This window comes from Parasteatoda tepidariorum, chromosome 2 (assembly GCF_982258835.1).
Source record: "Parasteatoda tepidariorum strain Cologne lab strain chromosome 2, Ptep-v5.0, whole genome shotgun sequence".
Classification (NCBI taxonomy): Eukaryota; Metazoa; Arthropoda; class Arachnida; order Araneae; family Theridiidae; genus Parasteatoda; species Parasteatoda tepidariorum.
In genome coordinates, this window is record NC_141756.1 from 31,644,597 (window position 1) to 31,667,251 (window position 22,655).

The 22,655-nt window shown below is 30.1% G+C and overlaps 1 protein-coding gene across 3 annotated transcripts in view; it reads right to left on the bottom strand.

Annotated features, from left to right (window-relative positions):
* The window catches only part of LOC107436256 (popeye domain-containing protein 1), a 79,058-nt gene that overhangs the window by 22,322 nt on the left and 34,081 nt on the right, over positions 1-22,655 (bottom strand). Inside the window, exon 1 of one of the 3 annotated variants that reach the window (XM_016047894.4) lies at positions 20,185-20,725. The exons of the other annotated variants lie outside the window; for them this stretch is intronic. The gene's annotated coding sequence lies outside the window, so the exon portion shown is untranslated. Of the gene's footprint in view, positions 1-20,184; positions 20,726-22,655 lie in introns of those variants that run through there. 3 annotated transcript variants of the gene reach the window in all.

Consider the following 22,655-nt stretch of genomic DNA (forward strand, 5'->3'; position numbering starts at 1 on the left):
TTAAAATCTATTTAAATTCTTATAATTTACCTACAATGACATCACTCGCAAACATCCAATTACTACGCAGAGCATGATGAATTGACGACATAATTATATTTTGGTCGTGTGATGGCAGCAGGTACGTTTTCTTCTTCAGATTAAGTAAGTGACGTCATTTTGTGCACAGGTCATTCATGAGCTTTTTACATGAGAGACGTGTATTATTTTCTCGTCACCTGGGGGATTCTGCGATGCAAAATGTCATTCTATGTTTAAGTTCTATTAAAATTATTTTTAAGTTGTGTGCTGTATCGAGATGGTAGGGTATTTATTAAAATCTATTTAAAATCTTATTAAAATCTATTTAAATTCTTATAATTTACCTACAATGACATCACTCGCAAACATCCAATTACTACGCAGAGCATGATGAATTGACGACATAATTATATTTTGGTCGTGTGATGGCAGCAGGTACGTTTTCTTCTTCAGATTAAGTAAGTGACGTCATTTTGTGCACAGGTCATTCATGAGCTTTTTACATGAGAGACGTGTATTATTTTCTCGTCACCTGGGGGATTCTGCGATGCAAAATGTCATTCTATGTTTAAGTTCTATTAAAATTATTTTTAAGTTGTGTGCTGTATCGAGATGGTAGGGTATTTATTAAAATCTATTTAAAATCTTATTAAAATCTATTTAAATTCTTACAATTTACCTACAATGACATCACTCGCAAACATCCAATTACTACGCAGAGCATGATGAATTGACGACATAATTATATTTTGGTCGTGTGATGGCAGCAGGTACGTATTCTTCTTCAGATTAAGTAAGTGACGTCATTTTGTGCACAGGTCATTCATGAGCTTTTTACATGAGAGACGTGTATTATTTTCTCGTCACCTGGGGGATTCTGCGATGCAAAATGTGATATTTCTATGTTTAAGTTCTATTAAAATTATTTTTAAGTTGTGTGCTGTATCGAGATGGTAGAGTATTTATTAAAATCTATTTAAACACTTCTTGCTTCACTCTATGGCTATTCACTCACTATCCTTTGTGCATGCTCTGCTAAAATTAATATCAGTTTCTTTACAGAGTAATTTTTTTAATGAACTTTCATTTACCTAAAAATAAAATTTTCATTTGTATAATATCATAGTACTAACATTATACACAGGAAATTCGAATACCGTGTTTAGATTTTACAAAGAGCTCTTAAATAGATGAGTTTATGCAATAGAAGGAACGTTTTACTTTCCAAAATTAGAAATGTCAGCATTTCTGAAAAATAGTGTGGACGAGTCTCTTAACATTCATTTTATGTCAGCTTGGCTCTTCACAGTCGGAATCTTAGAGTAGAATAAATTATTGATTTTTTTTCGTAGAAGGTATACAAGCTTTTTTCATTTAAAAAAAGAAAAAACCCTCATAAATAAATATTGCCTGAAAATAGGTGATGAAATAAAAAACTAAAAGAGCAAATTTTATTTCAAAAAAATCGATGATTTTTAATTCTTTATTGAATGGATTACGTAGCAGGGATGCGCGAGGATGGTTTCCCCCATTGAAATTATATTTCTTTCATTTTGTAACTAATCGTCTATTTTTCTATATAAGACAAGATAAAAATTTGAAATTTGTGATTTATCTAAACATACATATTAAATCCCCTACGTACCGAATTTATTTCATTTCAACATACGACAAAATGACACCTATGGCAAAAGTAGTATTCTACACTAGGAGGCTTCGCCCCCTGCTCGCTGGCGCTCGTCAACCCCCGGAACTGCTTTCGCTGTCCTTTTCGGATTGCTCGCAATCCAATGCTCGCTTTGCTCGCTCATTGGATACGTTCTTAACGTCTAGCTTTTGTATACTTTTTTGAATACTGAAGTTCCGAAAACTTTTCACTGCAGAAAATTCGAAACCTGTACGTTTCAATATTAATTTGAAATTGCTAACAGTTCACATATTTTGCTTAATCACACTATTCTAAATTTCAGTTGTTGAGAAAAGTAACTGTTGTAAGTTTTGTTTTAAAGTCTTTCCCACAAAAGGGCTAAAGCCGTGTGTTGTAAAATAATATGAAATAGTAGTCTGCCACTGAACGCCGGATGTAAAGCATCGGCTTCCATGAAGATAATTTTGTATTTTTAATTCTCTGAAGGGCGCCACCCTAATAATATAGAATTTGTGAAATAAACGTATATATTTTTGATTGTTGATGAAGCCCATCATTTTGTGTTTTCATCAGTGTTCAGAAGCAGAACAACTATAAGTTTTTTATTTTATCACAAAAATATAAAATGTATAAAAAACAAAGAAAAGAGTAAGAAAATGAGTATAGTCATAGAAAAAGTTAAAATTATAATATAGTATTTGTCAGTTAAAATAAAACTTTTTGTTTAAGTCATTGTTAACAATTCAAATTTCTCCGAGGCAATTCTAAACCTTAATTTTGTTCTAAATGTCAGTATTCAGACACACAACAGAAGTTTAATATGAAGTTGTAAAATGCATATATATATATATATATATATATATATATATATATATATATATATATATATATATATATATATATATATATATATATATATATATATATATATATATATATATATATATATATATATATATATATATATATATATATATATATATATATATATATATATATATATATATATATATATATAAAAGGATATATAGTTTTGATGTCAGCAATACAATGCAATTTTTCACAAAAACGATTGCTTCCATTATTAAATTCAGTGTCAACAATTCAAATTTTTCTGAGGCAACTCTTAACCTCTAAATATTATTTTTTTTAAGTACCCATTTATGTCAGTATTCAACCACAAAACAACTTGAAGTCCTCAAATTTAGCATGAAGTAGTAAAATGTAATGAAAGAGGGTCATAGCAATAATGTAAGTAGAAGTAAAGTTAGTACTGTAAAATTAAAACAATATTTTTATTCAATGAGCCAAGTTCTTCAACAAGCAGTTGTAGAAGTAGCTGGATAGAAGTTTTTTTTATATAAAACTTTTTATAGAATTTCTTTAAAAACACAATTGTTAATCTGGGCATTTGGCGATACAACACTTATACAATTGAAGGATTTGTTACGTCAAGCGCTCAGGTATCATAATTTTGATCCAGTTGCGCTTCTAAGTCATTTTGATTTATGTTGCTAAGTTAACTTTCAAAAAATTCTATGACTGGCAACAGCATTTATACTTTTTAAGTTGTTTATTTTTATTTCTTTGTTTTGTTTATTTTATTCGTTCTTTTTTTAGCGAAATGTTCTTTAACCTAACAGAATTCTTTGCCGACTGTTCTCTGTATATATGAAGAAAATAAAGTAAATTAATTAATTCCTAATTGAGTTTAAATTAAATATTATCATGTTTTTAGGGCATGAATCTGAATTGAACAACCTGATAATGCTCACTCTGGTTATTGTTTCCGTTTTTAAAAGCGCTATATGTTGAGCCACTTCATCTAGATTTGCCATGTGACATTTTTAGCAGCAATCATTGGTCGATTTTCTAACGCTGCCATTCGGGGAGTTGCAATGAGGCTTTTTTTTGGTGCCGTGTAAGAGAAATATATATATAGATTTTATGCAGAAATCATACACAGGGATTTTTTTTAATTGGGTTAGAAGAAAGAAACAAATATTCAAATAACTTAAAAATAAATATTTTTTCTGTACTTTTTTCGGCAATTAAAACGCAAAAAGTCTCTCTGTCGGCCAGGTCACTTATTACAGCTAGAGTTAGGGTCTTATTTCTCTTGCTAAAAAACGAGCATCTGATCGGCCTGCATTTTTTTTTCGATCTTCTCTAGTGGTTTCAATGCCGGAAAAGGAATCTCTTGATTCGGTGGTAGGAAAACGTGGTACAGATCCAGGTGGCAAAATTACAAACAATCTTGCTATGTTAGTCCTTCCATACTAAACTGCCTTTTTATGGGAAGTGGTTTTCAAGTAGTCTACAAATGTAAACGTCTCGTTTATCTATCACTGATGTTATTTGGTTTATAAATTTAAATGCCTCTTATATGATGTAATTGATGACATGTCCCGGAATACTTTTGCCTTGTTTCTTTTTTTTTAAAAAGGTAATGGTAATTTCCCGTTATTTCAGGCTCACTGACTTTTTTTAGTTTGGTAATTGTGTAAAATTCGCAGTCATTAAAAAAGAAAGAAATCATCTCAACTTGTGTGGAAAAAGGAACGTATATAATAATATAAAATAAAAATTATTACAAGTGTGTCGTTAAGTACAAGCTAATAGTAATTAAGTACAAGTTATAAATACAAGTTAAGTGTGGCAAACTCGAAGCGACAAAAACGCATTTTGACAGTAAATAGACAATATATTTTTTCTTTGTCCGAATTTGGAAATCAAAAATATATTCAGTCCTTCCATCTACTTCAGAAGAAATACCACTCCTAAACGGTGGCATCTGGAATTGAAAGACTTTGCTGCAAGCTTATTGTTTTGAAGTTTGCGTGCAGGATGATTATTATCCCAAACTGTTCTACAATCTAAATGGTGGTAGTGTAACGTGCGTATGGGTCAGTATTGACTTCGGATCATCATAATGGATGAATCACAGACTTAAACAGTCAATTAGTGTAGCTGCATAGTGCGACTTTAACAACTAAACCAACATTTTATTTTTATTTTATAACCGTCGTTGAACAGACCCAGTTTTTGGGTTTACGACTAGTAATGTTCATATCCGTAGCCTTGTAATTTTGAACCCAATACAGAAGACAAGGGAATTCCTGGATTAAGTATTGGGAGAAATTTGCCTTAGTGGAGGACTTTTTGATGAAACTAACCAGCATTTGCGTTACATGAAGAGAAAAACCACGAGAAACTCCCTCGGTTAGCCTGACGGTAAAGGACCTCTTTCCCATTATACGTCTACCACCGAGGATATTTCACGTCAGCACTGATGTCGGTGCAAGCTAGATGCTGATTCCTATCGACCAGCTATCACCGGGATTCGAACCCAGTTCACCTCATTCGTATTGAATGTAAGGTTTAATGGCACAAAGTTCCCTCTCGTTGGAAAGCGAACGCTCTATCCCCTGAGCCATTACGACTCTAAACCAACATTTGAATTAATCACTTAAAAAAGATAATGGATTCCTGCGTCAGCTCTTAAAATACGTGAATTTCAAACTTATAATCATTTTTACTCTAGCCTATATTTTTTTAATATAGAATCTCAATAATATTAATGTATACTCCGTAAAAAGCACCTCAATGAGAAAAGTTATATTATATATTTGCATGTATTAAATGTAAATTTTTCTCAAGTGAATTCCACTTGAGTTATTTTAATGGCATAAATCAAATCCATATTAGAATAATAGCCCCGACAACTCGAAGCGCTGAGTTAGCATTTTTAAACGCCTTTTGATATTATATAGACTTTATTTTAGATTTCCAAATTTTGAAATCAAAAATATATTCTGCCCTGCATCTGTTTTAGAAAAAATGTCACTTCCATAAAGATGCAGCTAGGAATTCAAGTCAGTATGAAAATGTTTCTCTCCGTATCATATTCTCTACGTAACGGATTTTCTGTGCCGACCGGCTTGTGTAGGGGGCAGGGAACTGTCCTTGCATCAGAAAGGTCCTGAGTTCGAATCCCGGGCAAGGCATGGATGTTTTTTTCTCTCTCTCTGTGTTCTATGTCCTTTCTCCTTTGCGTGTGAATGTGAGCCGCCCTATAAACTGATTGTGTTTGCGTGAATGGCGTGGCAGAAGTCGAATTCCTGGCCATAGATGGCGCCACTGAAAAAAGGGAACACTTGCACCCCCACTGCCTAAACAGGCATACGACTAAAAGAAAAGAAAAAAAAAAAAAAAAAAAAGAAAAAGAAAAAAAAAACGGATCTTATCCGTTATGTTGCAAAAGGCTTACAAATTAAGATGTCGAGGCAAATGTCGCAAATTTAGTATCTTGTACTAATATCACGTGGAAAATTGGATTAATTAGGTTTATTTCACGAATAGTCATTGTTTATTCGAATTTATTTTCCTCGTAGAAAAGGAGAAAATAAAACTATTTTACCATCACTATTGATTTATTCTTGAAAAATCAATGATAAGGTTTATTTCAGAGATTAAAATGAATATTCCTAATCAGTACAACTGTTTTTATTTAATCAATTTATTTTTCAAAGCTGTTGTTTTCGAAAATTCAAAGCTAACCATTAATTAATATTTTCTCTTATAAGTACATAAATGAAAACTATTGATTGAAATCGGTTTCAGTAACATATTTAATGAAGTGGGTGTTTTTATTCCTTCTTTAGATAGGAAGTTTTGATGATAGAATTGGGGAGATATCGCCAAGCAGAGACAAAATCAATAAAATTCGTAAAATTGCTGGTTTGAGAAGAAATGTATTCCACACTAATAATTAGGGGAAAAAATTGATCAATAACCACTGCAAACGCGCAAAAGCTGTAAATGGCAATTAAACTTCACCTGGCACAAAATAATTTTTCGAATTGGCTTTCAAAGAAATGTCTCTTAGACGTGTCATTTTGTGGCAGGCAGAGTAATTCGGCACTATCTTTACAAATTATATTTTTTAAAACAGAATTGATAAGTGCTTATTTTTTATTTGTATAATTTTTTTAACTGTTACTGTCTGGCCTGTGGTTGCTTTTGGAAATAGTAATTATTTTCATCAGTTATGTAAGAGAACTATATTTATAAAAAATAAAACTTAAAGTTTATTTCGTTTTAATTATGAAATATGTTTCTTTAATGATGAAGTATGTATGAAGTATGCTAAAGTATGCTCTTTTAATGATGAAAATGTTCAAATTCTACAAAATTAATAAATAATTAGATAAAAAAATAAACAAAATAAGAACTTCTTTCAAGTGCTATGAAACTTGCCTGTTATCGCATTAAATCATTTAATTAGATCAGTTTTGAAAAATAACTTTTCATCGGTTATAAAAAATAACTATATTTATAAAAAATAAAACTTAAACATTTTTTTTACTTAATGAAGTAAAGAGTATGTAGGTATGTAAATTTTCTACAAAATAAATAAGTGATCAGATTTAAATAAATGAAAAAAATAACAAATTCTTTAAAATTTAATGAAAATTTTATATAATCACCCTTGCTATATTTAGTTTAAATTTACCTCTTAAAATTGATTAAAAAAAAAGGTTCTAATACCTGATATTTTAAATTATTTCATAATATATATATATATATATATATATATATATATATATATATATATATATATATATATATATATATATATATATATATATATATATATATATATATATATATATATATATATATATATGTTAAGGCCATGGAATTGAACTTAACTATAAACGCCGCTAGATGGCGATAACTGATTACTAGACTATAGTAAATGACGAGAGACAATCTTGTAACGAGATTATTACGATGTATAGGTAACATGATGTAATGTACGATGTTGATGTTTGAAGAGAAGAGACGTTCTTCTCTGTTCGCTATATTCCATATTTGTTGTTTTGTCCTACTTTTGTTATATTAAATATTTAGTTATCAAGTACATGTATTTATTTACCACTGCATACTAACAAATGGGGGCCCGGCCTCCTTAACCCTCCCCTAGACTGTAAACCGAAAGCGATGTTACGAATTGGATAATAATAAAGAAATAAAGAATTGGATCTTCAAGAAAAATAATAATAACTGTATTAAATATCAGCAAAAGAGAGCTGATTATTTGAAGTGAAAAAGAAAGACGACAACAAACCGGTGAGTTTGTTCAGATTTCTTCTATTTTGAATTTTTAAATTGTCATCATGATTACTTTGAATGAAATACCGATTATAAAAAACTTTCTTAAAACTGCACATTCATCTACCGTGAAATTACTATTCAAATGCATTTTTGATGAAGAATATGATAGAAATTCAAGGAAAAAATTACGTGTTTTTTCGGGATTTCCCCCTCAAACGGATATAGTTAAAAGAAAAGAGAAAGTATTACAAGAATTAAATTCAGCGCAATTAATCATAGTTTGCAATAGTTTAGGAATAGAGTGTACCGGTACTGCTGCGGAATTATGTGAAAATATTTTTTCCAATTTAAACGATTTAGAAACACTTAAAAATTCCATCTCTGACTCATTAACTGAGGATGAATGTGAAATCGAATTTGAAGCTTCAACTAACCTTGAGAATTATAAATTAGCGTCTTCGAGTGATTCTACTTCCGCTTTCACAAAAGATGAAAATTATTCAATTATGCGAGAACTTATTTTGACAATGAGGCAATTCAACGGTACCGACAACTATTCCATCCAAGCTTTTTTTGCCAGCTGCGAAGAGAATTTTACTTTTGTAAGAAACATTACGGATGCACCAAAAATAATATGTGTTAAGCGTTTGCTGAAGGGATCCGCTTTAACATTCCTCCATACTTTAAAAAATATTTTCTCATATTCGGAATTAAAGAACGCTTTATTCAAGGAATTTTCGGATCAATTAACTTCTTTTGAAGTACATAAAGAAATGCAGAATCGAAAATTGCGAAATAGAGAAACTTTGCTTGAATATTTTTTAGCGATGCGCGAAATCGCCTCTAAAAGTAATTTTACGATAGACGAACAATCAATTATTGAACATACTATTAATGGTATACCGGATTCTAATCAAAACAAAATTATTATGTATCAATGTAAAACAATCTCGGAATTTAAAGATAGGCTTAAAATTTATGAAAAAATATTTAATTCTAGAAATAAGTCCTCGAATCCGCATAATATTGACGATAGACGTACACATGCACGAATAAATAATAGACCGCCAAATCAAAAGTATGTTCCCAATTATGATAATAAATTTAAAAGCAAAGATGAACATTATACTGTTGGTGATAACAATGTATCACGTATTCGTTGCTATAATTGTGGTTTGTTTAATCATAAATCTAGTGATTGTTTTCATAAAAATAAAGGTATAAAATGTTTTAATTGTAATGAGTTTGGGCATAAAAGTTCACAATGCTCCAATCCTAAGAACGAAACTAAAAATGAAATGATATAATGAACTTACTACCCCCCATTTAAAGAAGGATATGCATAAAATTGTAAAAATTAATGGTCATTGTTTTGATTCTCTTTTTGATACAGGCTGTTCTGTAACTTTAATACGTGAAAGTGTTTATAAAATTATTGGGCAACCTAAATTAAGCTCAGCGAAAATAACACTGACTGCTTTTGGCAAGGGTCAAATCCAACCCCTTGGCTCCTTTAAATCTACCCTTGAGATAGACGATACTAATTTCCAAGCAGATGTATGGGTGGTAAATAATTCAAATATGAATTTGGATGTTATTGTAGGAACTGATATTTTGAAACAGGGTGAATTTAAAATAAGTGCTAATGGTATTGAATTATTACCTAAACAGGAAGCAAACTTCATTAATTTCATTGATGTTACTGAGTCAAATAACTCTTTACCCTTGCAACATATTTCAAACGAATTCCGAGCACAAATACTTGAACTTTTACAAAATTATAAACCCCAAAAAACCGAAAATACTGATATCTTTCTGATTATGCATCACCTATTGTATTAGTTAAAAAGAAAAATGGCTCTACTCACTTGTGTGTTGATTATCGTAACCTAAATAAAAAAATAATTAAAGACCGTTTTCCTTTACCCTTTGTTGAGGATGTTATTGATAGACTTCATTCAGCCAGCATATTCTCCACACTTTACCTCCGAAATGGTTTCTTCATGTCCCGATTGATGAAAATAGTAAGAAATTTACGGCTTTTATAACTGATCAAGGTCTTTTTGAGTTTAATGTTACACCTTTTGGACTCTGTTTGTCCCCCGCTGTTTTTCAACGTTATGTTTATTATGTTTTCAGAGAATTAATAAACGATGGTACTATTTGTATTTATATGGATGATATAATTATCCCTTCAAATAATTATCAGGAAGGTATTGCTAAATTACAACGCGTTTTAGAAGTTGCTACAAAATTCGGTCTCGAAATTAATTTTAGTAAGTGCCAATTTTTGCAAACTAAAATAGAATTTCTTGGATATTTAATTGAGAATGGAACAATTAAACCATCCCCAGATAAAATTAAAGCTGTAAAAAAATTTCCAGAACCAAAATCTGTAAAAAATATCCAACAATTTTTAGGTCTTACCGGATATTTTCGTAAGTTCATTAAATCTTATTCAATAATAGCTAAGCCACTTAGTGATTTATTACGCAAGGAAAATAATTTTTCGTTTAAAAACAAACACAGAGTTGCTTTTAATCAATTAAAAGATGCTTTGTCATCTGATTCCGTTTTACATATTTTTAATCCAAATGCAAAATTACAACTACACACAGATGCTAGTAAGTACGGTTACGGTGCCATATTACTTCAGGAATCAGATAAGGGTCAATACCATCCCATTTATTACATGAGCAAGAAAACACTACCCCACGAGGAAAAGTATTCAAGCTATGAACTAGAGGTATTAGCAGTAATTGAATCTCTTAAAAAATTTCGTCATTTTTTGCACGGTACCCAGTTTAAGATATTTACAGACTGTTCCGCTTTTCAGCAAACGATGAACAAAAAAGACATAACACCTAAGTTTGCTAGATGGGCTATTTTCTTATCTCAATTTAATTACGAAATTGTTCATAGGCCCGGTAATCAAATGAAGCACGTTGATGCGTTGAGTCGGCAACCAGTAATGATCATTACATACGATGAACTTACCCTTAAAATTAAGAATGCTCAGGATAATGACGAATATATCTCAACAATAAAACAACTTTTACTAAACGATAAAGCTAATGATTTTAAAATGCGTAACGATGTTTTGTATAAAGTCATAGATGGTAAGGAATTGTTAGTGATCCCAGCAGCAATGCAAACAGAAATTATAAAGCAAGCACATGAAAAAGGTCATTTTGCCACTGCCAAAACTGTGCAAATTCTCCAACTTGATTATTATTTCCCTAAACTCACAAAAAAAGTGCAAAGTGTAATAGAAAACTGTGTTCAATGCATACTAGTAAATAAAAAACGTGGTAAAGGTGAAGGATTTTTGAATCCAATTCCGAAAGGTGATACGCCTCTTCACACATATCATGCTGATTTTTTAGGTCCTCTTCCATCAACCAATAAAAACTATAAATATTTATTCACAGTAATTGATGCGTTTTCGAAATTCACGTGGATATACCCAGTAAAATCAACTTCTACAACTGATGGTTTAAAAAATCTAGAATTACAGAAAAGTACATTTGGCAACCCATCGCGAATAATAACAGATCGAGGAACTGCATTCACCGCAAATAATTTCGAAGATTATTGCAAAAATGAATCAATTGAGCACATAAAAATTATAACAGGAATACCTCGTAGCAATGGTCAGGTGGAACGAATACACGCTACTCTCATTCCAGTTCTAAGTAAACTCTCTATAGCAGAACCAGAAAAATGGTACTAACATGTAGCAAATCTCCAACGAATTTTAAATAGTACAGTAAGTGCCTCCACTAACTATTCTCCATTTGAATCACCATGAACGTGACCAAATCCGGCAAGTTGCGAAGCAAAACATCCAAAAAATTCAAAAACTGAGCAAATCTCAATATGACAAAAAGCGCCAAAAGCCGAACACATACAATGAAGGAGATCTTGTCGCAATACAAAGAACCCAATTTGGCACAGGTCTTAAACTACGACCAAAGTTCTTCGGACCTTACCGAATCAAGGCTGTCAAACTACATGATAGATATGAGGTGGAAAAAATTGGACAACATGATGGTCCACACTTCACTTCAACAGCAGCAGACTTTATGAAAAAGTGGCCAACAGATGAAGAGTGATTTATTTTCTCTTCAAAATTGTGATTGAACTAATTGTGACTGAACTTTGAACTGATTATGACAACCAATCCCGATATTGACACTTTTTTTTTCTTATTTTTTAAAAAAATCAAATACGAAGCAATAGGCAACGACGAGTTCAAATGACCAACGACGATTTTTGAGGTCTTTGCAAAGAGTCATTTCTATGCACCTTTCTTTCCATTTGTTTTTTGTATTTTTCAGGTTCTCAGGACGTCTGACGAATCAACGATGTTTGAAAATGAACGAGCTCTTAATAATTTTTCTGAATAGTGATATAGCCGAGGACGGCTCCAATTGAGGATGGCCGAGAAGTTAAGGCCATGGAATTGAACTTAACTATAAACGCCGCTAGATGGCGATAACTGATTACTAGACTATAGTAAATGACGAGAGACAATCTTGTAACGAGATTATTACGATGTATAGGTAACATGATGTAATGTACGATGTTGATGTTTGAAGAGAAGAGACGTTCTTCTCTGTTCGCTATATTCCATATTTGTTGTTTTTGTCCTAACTAATTTACTTTTGTTATATTAAATATTTATTTATCAAGTACATGTATTTATTTACCACTGCATACTAACAAATATATATATATATATATATATATATATATATATATATATATATATATATATATATATATATATATATATATATATATATATAAAGAGTGCATACTACAGAATATATGATAAGTATATTCAGTAGTAGTTCAAAGAAAATGAAAAGAAATTATTAAAAATCAAAGAAAAACTATAAAGTCAAAAAACAAATATAACGAAAAGATATAATCTCTTGATTTGTATTCGTGCGAACTGACGATGAAGTTTTATCTCTATGTCTCGAAGTTTTATGACGATTAAGTTTATATAGATTAGTATTTATTTTGTTTCCTAGCTTTTTTATTTCTTTTTAATTTTTAATTTCTTAAAAAAATCTTAATTTTTAATGTTTTTAAAAATCTTTAAATTTTTTATAATTTTTCTACTATTTTAAATAAATTTTCCTTGTTTTTTTAAGACTTTTATCTCATTTTATGGATTTCATGTACTTGATTATGTGCATTAAGTAAACCAATAAAACTTACTACTTTTTTTAAAAAAAAATTTTCGTAATCTCTCTTTATTCAATTTCTTTTTTGTAAACTTATTTCTTTATTTTCTTCTTATAGATATAGATTCCTTAAAACCTTAAAAGTACATTTAAAAAAATAACGATTCTTTTTTATTGCTGTTCTGTCAAGTGAAGAAAAATAAGGGCATATTCAATTTCAAAACCTGCTTTACTTCGACATAGAGAATTCTTATTCCAGCAATAAAGCTGAAAGAGTAATTGATTCTTCTGTCTGACAACAACGCTCAACATTTTCTACATGCAGAGATGCCTAAACATTCTAATTTAGTGCCATCGAAATCCTTGGAATGTCGGAAAAGTTTCATAAAAATGGGAAAGGAATTTCTTTATTAATGTTATTCGAGTTATTTTCTCATATAAAAACAAAAGTTTTGGTTTCACGACTGGTAGGAAATTGAGGGGTATTTTTTTCCATTCTTTCATTGTGGAAAATTTATTTTATTCTATACCAGATTTATGAAAACTTTTCTAATTTAACTTTTTAGCAGATATATAAAAACTTTTGTATATTTACATGATAAGGAAGAAGTAGGAATAAAGTTAAAAATAAAAATGCAAAAGGGATATCAGTTGCATGCGACATATGAGGTTTTTCGTAATCATCTCTCTTAATATATATTTTTGTTATTAGTTATGAAAGAAGTAAGAATAGTATATACTGATATATGCAAATTATATTCAAGTTAGAAAAGTTATAAATGCTATTAAAATCCATAGGCTGATAGCTGAAGAATGTGAAACCTGTAATGCCTAAACCAGATTGACTGCTATGAAAAAAAAAGGCAAAAAAATTGAAGGGGGTTTATTTTTTCAGACAACGAATTATATGTTAAATATAATCCCGGAAAAATGCTAGGTTAACATTTGATGAAATTTACAGTAAAGGATAGATTATTTGTCAAAATTTCCTTTGAAAGTGGATTATTTGAAAATATTTCCCCTAAATGCCTTAGCCACTTGTCAGACTGCTTTTTAAAGAATTTTTTTTTGTTGCCAAAAATACAATGTTTCTACTTTCCGATCCTTCTCATTATACCATAAGGCTTCAGTCTAACTTCAATAGAAATATCAATCCCCTGGCAGACGAGTTATCCGCAGAAAGTTTTCGTGGTTTGCTTCTCCATGCAACGCAAATGTGGGATAGTTCCATCAAAAAGTCCTCTCCGAAGACTAATTCATCCCAATGCTTGATCCAGGAGTTCCCTTGCTTTCAAAATTACAAGGCTACGGGGATAAACATTAACAGTCGAAAACTTGGAAATGGGTCAGCTGTTCACCACTGGTTTTAAAATAAAATAAAACCTTGCTCCCATTTACATAAGTTTACTAAAGCAAAACATAGATTATGGTAGAACAGAACAACTCATTCCAAATGATCTAAAATATTTTTAAAAAAAATTTATTCAATGACAAGCGGAATGTTAAAACTTATGAAGAAAAAAAAAACATCGAGAGTTTAGTAGTCAACTTAATGCTATTAAAACCAAATGAAAATTTGGAATATACTAGTATTAAAATTTAACGCTAAACATTCGAAATCTAGAGCACTTTATTCATCCTTTCAACGTTCTCATTAAAAGATTTTGACCACACCTAAAAATATTCGACAGAAGAAAAAAAATGACGCCCCTACGGACAGTTATTAATCGCGCGGATGTACAAAATGAAACCCTATTTTTAAGAGTGATGAGGAAAGGGAAAGATATGCACGATAAAAAAAAATATAATAATAAAATGTTGAATGAATAATTGCATTATGAAATAAAGCGAGTATTCATTGGCGTAATGCCAAAGTAACCTGTCATTCCTGATTTTTCATGAAATTTCTTTCCGGATTAGACTTTTTAAAAGTTTTAGGTTCCGATAGTTTATTCATTTATACCTAAATCACGTGCCGATTTGACCGAAAACGCATTAAATGTGACAAGTATTTCTAGAAAAGGGACATTTTTAGGCATTGCATAAATATTAGTGACGAGTTTCAGTACGAAAATAAATTCCAATCTTTTAGAAATCAAGCTATACTTCGCACTAACTTAACTATAGGAGTTGGAATAATGGAACATGCAATGTTTCAATTTTTTTGCAGTGAATGCTAGAATATGCAATGTTTCGTCAATAAGTATTTTTTCCCTTCCTCTTTTTCTTGTTATTGCTCTCAAGAATGTTAAATATCAAAGAAAATTATAGATGAAATTTCAAGATCGTAATTATTTTCAAGAATTTTAAAATTCTTCTAGCTATTCAGAATGTTCTAGATCTTTCCCATTTTTCAGCAAAAATATAAGAAAAATCATTACATTATTGAAATTTATATGACATGCAAACAATTCAGGAATTTCATTATCAACATAAAAATAAAATTAAAATTTATTACTATGGAAATCAATGATAAAGTTCTTATAACGAGTTTAAAAATTAGATATTTTTTTGTTGAAAAAACTGAATTAGAATAAAAGTATGTTATGAATGGTAGAAATAGAAATTTTTTTTAATAGCTTGAAAACATACGATTCATCTTACAAAATTAACTTTAAAAGTTTAAATAGTTGAAATATAAGTATTTAAATTAATTAATTTGAAAATATTTAATTAATAATTTTTAAACTGTATGAGAAAATCTATAAACATTTTAAAAAGAAGTCCCCCCAATAGTAACTAAAATAATTTAAAAACAATTATGTGCGCTTTAAAACTAATTTGAAAAATTTGGAATTTTTGATCTTATATTCTTTCTAAGAGCAAAATAGGAGAGTTCCCTTTTTCATGGCTGCTTTTTTGTTGACTTTTTCTTTACTAAATCATTGATCATTTTGAAATCTTCTATCAAAAACTGTAAAGTATTGTATTTTATAAAAAAAAGCTGTCCAAAATGGCATAAAATCAAACACAGAGTTTTAAATTTATTCTTTAGTTTTTGGAGAAGAAAGATTTACTGCACTTTTATTCAAAACTCTTTCACTAACAGCAGTGGATCGCCATCTCTCATTTCTATTTTAACCTTTTTTTTTAAAAAAACTTGGACTAAACTTTAAATTAATATGTTTCCTTGCATTAATCTCTTAAATATAAAATTTTGAAATCTTCTGAGTTAGATTCAGGGAAAGTTCGGAAAGCACTGATTTTTCTAACATTTCATAAAAGATAATCTAAAACTAAGATTCGATAATCTAAAAATTAAGACAAATGAATTGGATATAATCAATATTACGAAATGAAGGCTAATATAATGTTAACCGATGAAATTTTTTTTTCTCAAATATGAAATATTCTGAAAGAAATGCAGCAGAAAATCTAATAATTCAAATGAAACAATAATATTGTTTTTATAGTAAAACGAGGAGCCATGCAGTGGACTGATCTTAGAGACACGTTTCCCAGTAGAAGACTGAGATCAAGCATAACAGGTTGCAGTCATTAAGAGGATTTGTGACTCTTTTGATCCGCCTGCGTAGGGACCAAGAGTGTGCAGTATTATTCCTCGTTAAGCTGTTCCACCGTAAAGTGCTCGACATTATGGGCAGGTCATCGAGTTACCAAACCAGGGGAGCTACTCTCTCTCTGCTGAGGATCAAAATTGTAATGCCATGTATTCGGATTATCCTCAGGGATGTTTCCCAGACATTCGCCAATAGCCTATTAATCAGCTCTAGTGCGACGTAAATAAAGTATCTACCTATCATGTTAAAACGAGAGGGGAAGCATATTTGATTTGATTTAAATTGTAAAATACAGCCAATTTAAGATGGTTAAATTGGCCTTTTTATTTGCAAACGTTACCCGATTGTTTTTTTTTTTTTTTTTTTGAATTTTAAATTTCTTAAAAAGTTGCTTCAGTTTTAAGTGTTTTTTTTTCAAATTTTTTATCACTTATTTTGCTTAAAATAATTTTACGTTGCATATTGCTTTGATACGAAAATGCATTACTTTTTTAAACTAAAAATTATGAAGGCGTGTAAAAAATGTACAGGGAGTACAGTAAAACAAAAAATCTTTTAAACAAAAATTATCAACCATTACACTTGCAGTAAATATAACCATTCAGACTGCTCTGCACAACGCAGAAAGGCATCTCTAGGGCAAAATTTTGACGCACTAAAAGGGACATTTTTATTGCGGAATTTTATTCGATTTTTTTTATTATTCTAATTTGTTTGAAAGTTATTGCAATTTCAAGTGCTTTTTTATACGATTTTTGTGTGCTTGTATGAAAGACTGTTTATCTATTTTCTAACGATTTCCAGAAGGATGAATAAAATTTGTAATAAAAATTTAATCATCTCTCTCCAGATTGTTATTTTATGAACTCGAGATTCAGTTCATGTCGAAAGTAACAGAGAGATTCCAGATATAAATCTTAACATTCATATTGGAACTATTAAGAATATACAAAATAAACTTAATTAAACCATTAACCTTAATTAATAGTCAAACAAACAATTGACCAATGGATAATTTAACATTAAAAAACCATTGCCAATTTGAACTGTTACAACGATATAAGTCAAGTCAACGAGAGAAATTAATTCTTATGAATTTCTTTTTATTATCCAATCACAAGATCAATACAATTTACTAGGTCTATAATGATAACTAAGAGGAAAATAAACACACTGAAACTTTACTTAATTAATTCAAATTGTAAAAACTCACAAGGCAGCTGAAATCAAATTTGTATTGTATAAACTAGAAATAAGACATAAGTTCTTAATAATTAAAAATACTTAAAAATAAACTATAGTATATAAGAAATAATATAAATAGTCCCCTGATGAAGTACTGTTCTACAAACACACATTTATATATTATAGTTTATTTTTAAGTATTTTTAATTATTAAGAATTTATGTCTTATTTCTTAGTTTCTTTTTATTATGTCATACGAGCTGTATTCCTAAGTTTAATTTGCTCAGGCAAATATTCTTAAAATCAAAATAATCATTCATTTCGTAGGAATTAACAGAATGTGTTTAAAATATTAATAATTATAATATTAACAAAATATCATACTAACAAAATGTCTTTTGTAGAAAATATTGACTCTTAATAAAAAAGATGCAATTGTGGGAGCTGGTGAACAAACGGAACAAAATGCAGGGTCGCTAGTTGGAAAAAAAATTGAAGAAATATTTTGCCTGACTATAAATTTCAGAAATCTCAGAAATAATGGCCCTAAGGGCTAGTATTTGAGTGCGTTCTGAAAGGAAGATTTCAAGTGCCTGTTAAGAAAACAGCTGTCTAATTTTAAGAAGTCTCTCTTTCATCAACAGGAGTACCCTCAGGAGGGAAAGTTGCCTTAGGCATTTTTCTTTCTGAGGGGGTACTATTTTTAAAATATTCTAGATATCTTTTAAGTTTTTAACAGTAAAATTGACTAAGAGGATATTTTTGATAATGTAGGGAGGTATTTTTCTTTTATAAATTTGGGGAAAGGGAAATTTTAAAGGGATTTTTGATGGTGGAGTTTTCTAGTTAAATAATTCCATCTTTCATGAATTTTTGGACAATGGATAAAAGGGGAAATTTCAGCCCATATCCAAAAAATCTATTAAACCTTTCAGTAGGTCTTGAAAGACGTATGAAAAGTGAATTTTTTTTCATTGGCTTAGAACTCACCATTGATGTAAATTAAATTGATGACTATATTTTTTCTTCGAATATTTTAAAGAAATCATTAGGGATGTTTGCCTTCTTATAGCTCTCAGGAATAAAAAAAGGAGCGTTCTCTAATATTTAATTAACTTTTTCATCATTTAAGATGAACTCAATGATCAACGGAAGAGTGGTAGCATAGGTGGACTATGTCTCCAAATTAGTATTCTTTAAGTAATCTGAAACCATGTGCTTATTTTTTTATAATTGGATACCTCCAAGTGACGTCATCGTAAGTAAATCTTTGCATTTGTCGCTTCAGAAGCCAATCAAGGTCGGCTGAAACGCGTGACGACGATTACAGATATCCAATTAAATCTGATTTAAATCACATGGTTAGGCATAATTGATTCTCTTCTTCTCTAGTTGCGAGTACCCGATCATGCTATAAGAACGTATTAAATGCTTTTAAAACATATATCTAAAAATTAAATAATTTAAAATCAACTGTAATTAAAATAAAAAGTTGTGAACTGATAAGAAGAATTAGTTAACTGCTGGGGTATTCATTTAGGAGAAAGGTAAGGAATCACCATTATATTATTGACGCCAGTAATGTTTGATAATTTTTGGTAAAAGATACTAATTGAATTAAGAATGTGAACTACGAAACATGGATTTTGCTTCATTAGTGAATACGTGTTCTGCCGACAAAAATTTTCCTTTTAAAACCTAGATTTCTTCCAATTCAATCTTAATCTTGCTGAGAGAAAAATGGAGAAAAAATTTTCTTCAAAGCAAGTTACATAGCAATCTCTTTATCAGGTAGGGGCCAAGAGGAAATCGCTATATTATGCCAATAGAATATTCTAGCAGCGACAATGATATTCCCGTCATCCTTCATACCACATAAGATTGTTGGCTAAACGGTTTATAGACCATTTATTTCTTCCTTTAGATTGAACAAATATTTCTTTCTCTCATTTGATTGAACAAATATTTCCTTAACTGATATATATTTATTAACTATTTCTTTAACTGATTCACTTTTCTTTATATTTTACTTTTTACTTTACTTTATACTTAACACATTACTATAATTTATGCTTTGCAATTTAATTTAATTTTTACTTTACGCTTTAATTTACATCGTAATTTACATTTTGCTTGATACTTTTACGCTTAACTTTATTTTATGCTTTAATTTTTACTTTACGCATCATTTTAAAATTTTACGCTTTAGTTTACTTGACACTTTACTTTTACTTTACGCTTTATATTTAATACTTTATATTTAACGCATTATATTACGCTTTACTGCAAAATTTATGCTGAATTTTAATATACTTTACGCTTTACTTTACCTCTTACTTCACTATACTTTAATTTTTGAAAATAACGTATCCATGGATACTAATAAAATAACTAGTTACACCCAACAATATGCACTCAAAAAATAGTGGATTGTTTAATTGTAAAAATTATGAAGCCATTGAAATAGCAATAATACTATAATTCTGGTTACCTTATGATTCGATTCATCTCAGTTTTTCACCAACATAGGCTTCGAGCTCGAAGCATTGAATCAGTAATCCAGTAACATATATAAAGATCAGTGGTGTCAGGTGGTATTGGTTCGAGAAATGTATTGGTTCGTTAGAGTTTGTAATTAATTTCGTCAGTTGTTTTTTAATTCTACACCATAAACTGTATACTCTGCTTAAAAATCTGGCACGCAGTGACATCAATATTAATTATGAAGTAGTAGAAATAAAAAAAGTTGCTTTAAATAATAAAATTAAGCTAGCTTTTTAAATTTTCCATTTCTATTGACTTTTATTATCTCATTATTACAGCGAAAGTTTCCTTCCGTGCCAAAACATGACTAAATCATTTTCTCGTCTTGGTCCAGAGGCGACAAAATTGTCTTCAAGATACACAACATCCACCCCACACTAAACATCAATCGTCGTGGTTTTCAATCGCACACACTAAAACAAACTTATTCGGAGATGAAAAAGGCAAAAACCTCCCAAGTCAAGAAGCTACATTAAGTCATTTACGGTGGCTTCGAGCCAAGATTTCGACAACGACTTTTGAACAGCTGTTCCATTAAACAAACTTTATAAAAAGCAAAACGGAAGGGAGGAAAATAATAGTAGAATCATTGCCAAACTTTTTGATTCAACGGGTTTCGTAGGAGTGAAATGGCGTTTTGCCGAACAGAAACTTCAACGAGAAAAGAAAGTAATTGCTATGAGTTTCTCTTTTGTACGTTCTTTTGGCAGACGTGACTATTCCTCTTTGCATATGTATTAAAACAAAGTTTTTTAAGTATTATTTATTTTTGATGACAAAAATTCCAAATTATTAATTAAGAAACAATGTCAGAATTTAATGTGCATAAAACAAAGTTATGATAGATGACCAAGTGAGAGATGTCCAAGTGAGTGGCTGAATTATATTACTTGAGTTAAATAAACCAATCAATTGTCATTTGCACCATTCCTATTGGAGGATTTATATTCCCATCCCAATCGAAACGTATTCTTATTGGCTGTTATCAGCAATTTATTGATCATTGATGGATTTCCATTGTCTAGGAAAGTGAAGTTTCGACTACTTACACATTTCCATTCGTTTTTACATCCAATAATCTATAATCTATAATCCACAATTTTCTTTATATTTCCATTTTTTATATGAACTTATTTAAGCAAAATGCCAATAAAAAAGTAGAAAAACGTATAATTTTTTAATAACAATATATTAAATAAATTATGAAAGTATATGCATTTTAAAAAAATTCAGTACATATTTCTCATCGAGCTTTTCAATTCAAAATAAAATCACTAAATTTAAAAATAAAGAATTATAACTTCTAAAAATAAAGAATTATAAAGAATTATAACTTCTGATAACTATTCTCAACATTTACAATAGTCTTTTTTTAAAACCATAATTAAGGTTATTTTTTTCAACAAAAACATATTTATAATATCAAATAATTCATTCTTTACACTAAATAATTTCAAAATAATTGATTTTTTTTTGTTGTATATTCACAGCTGCTTGTCAACAGTTTTTAAAAAATGCCAAAAGAAGCTCAATCATTTCATCGCCGAAAAAAATTAACAACCGGGGCCATCAAGTGTTCCCGTGTTAAATTAAAAATAGTTGGAAAATATAACAACACAGAGGTTATTATTGACAATGGTAAGAATTCTCGATACATTTCTCTTTACGGTCTGCAAATGCCTATAAAAATACATTGCTTTAAAATGGCTGTATACATCAACTTCTAGCTTTAGCACCCGGTTCGCACCGGCAGCAGTGCTGACGTAAAATATCCTCAGTGGTAGACGGATAATGGGTTAAAGCAACAACTCCTGGAAGAGAGAAGGCTTCAACACGTAGCAATTTAGTAAACAACATTTAGTATTTCAACATAAACTGCGCACTGAAGAAAAAAATAGGAAAGATGTTACTGTGTTTGGACTACTAAAGGATTAAATTTCTTATGTATGGCAACCCGTGCTAAGGCCTTCTCTCTTCTAGGAGATATTGGTTAGAGTCCCGTGGGCGGTCTTCGAGGTTTTCTTCTCCATGCAATGCAAATGCTGGTTAGTTCTATCAGAAAGTCCTTCACGAAGACAAATTTCTCCCATACTTGATCCAGGAATCCCCTTGTCTTCTGGATAAGGTTCAAAAATGCTAGGCTATGGAGTTGAACATTGGTAGTCGTAAACTCAAAATTGGGTCGGCTGTTCAACGACGGTTATAAAATAAAATAAAATTTCTAGATTAAGATTAAAATGAGAGGATATGAGAGCAAACTTTATTCCACATGTATCCGCCGATTCTATTACTATATCTTGGGGAGACAGAACACGTGATGATCACGAAATCTGCAGGTCTGAAACAGCACCTGAATGACCTTTTGAGCAGTGAAGTCAGATTTCCAATTTATCCTGAATTTTAAATTAATTCCTTCCA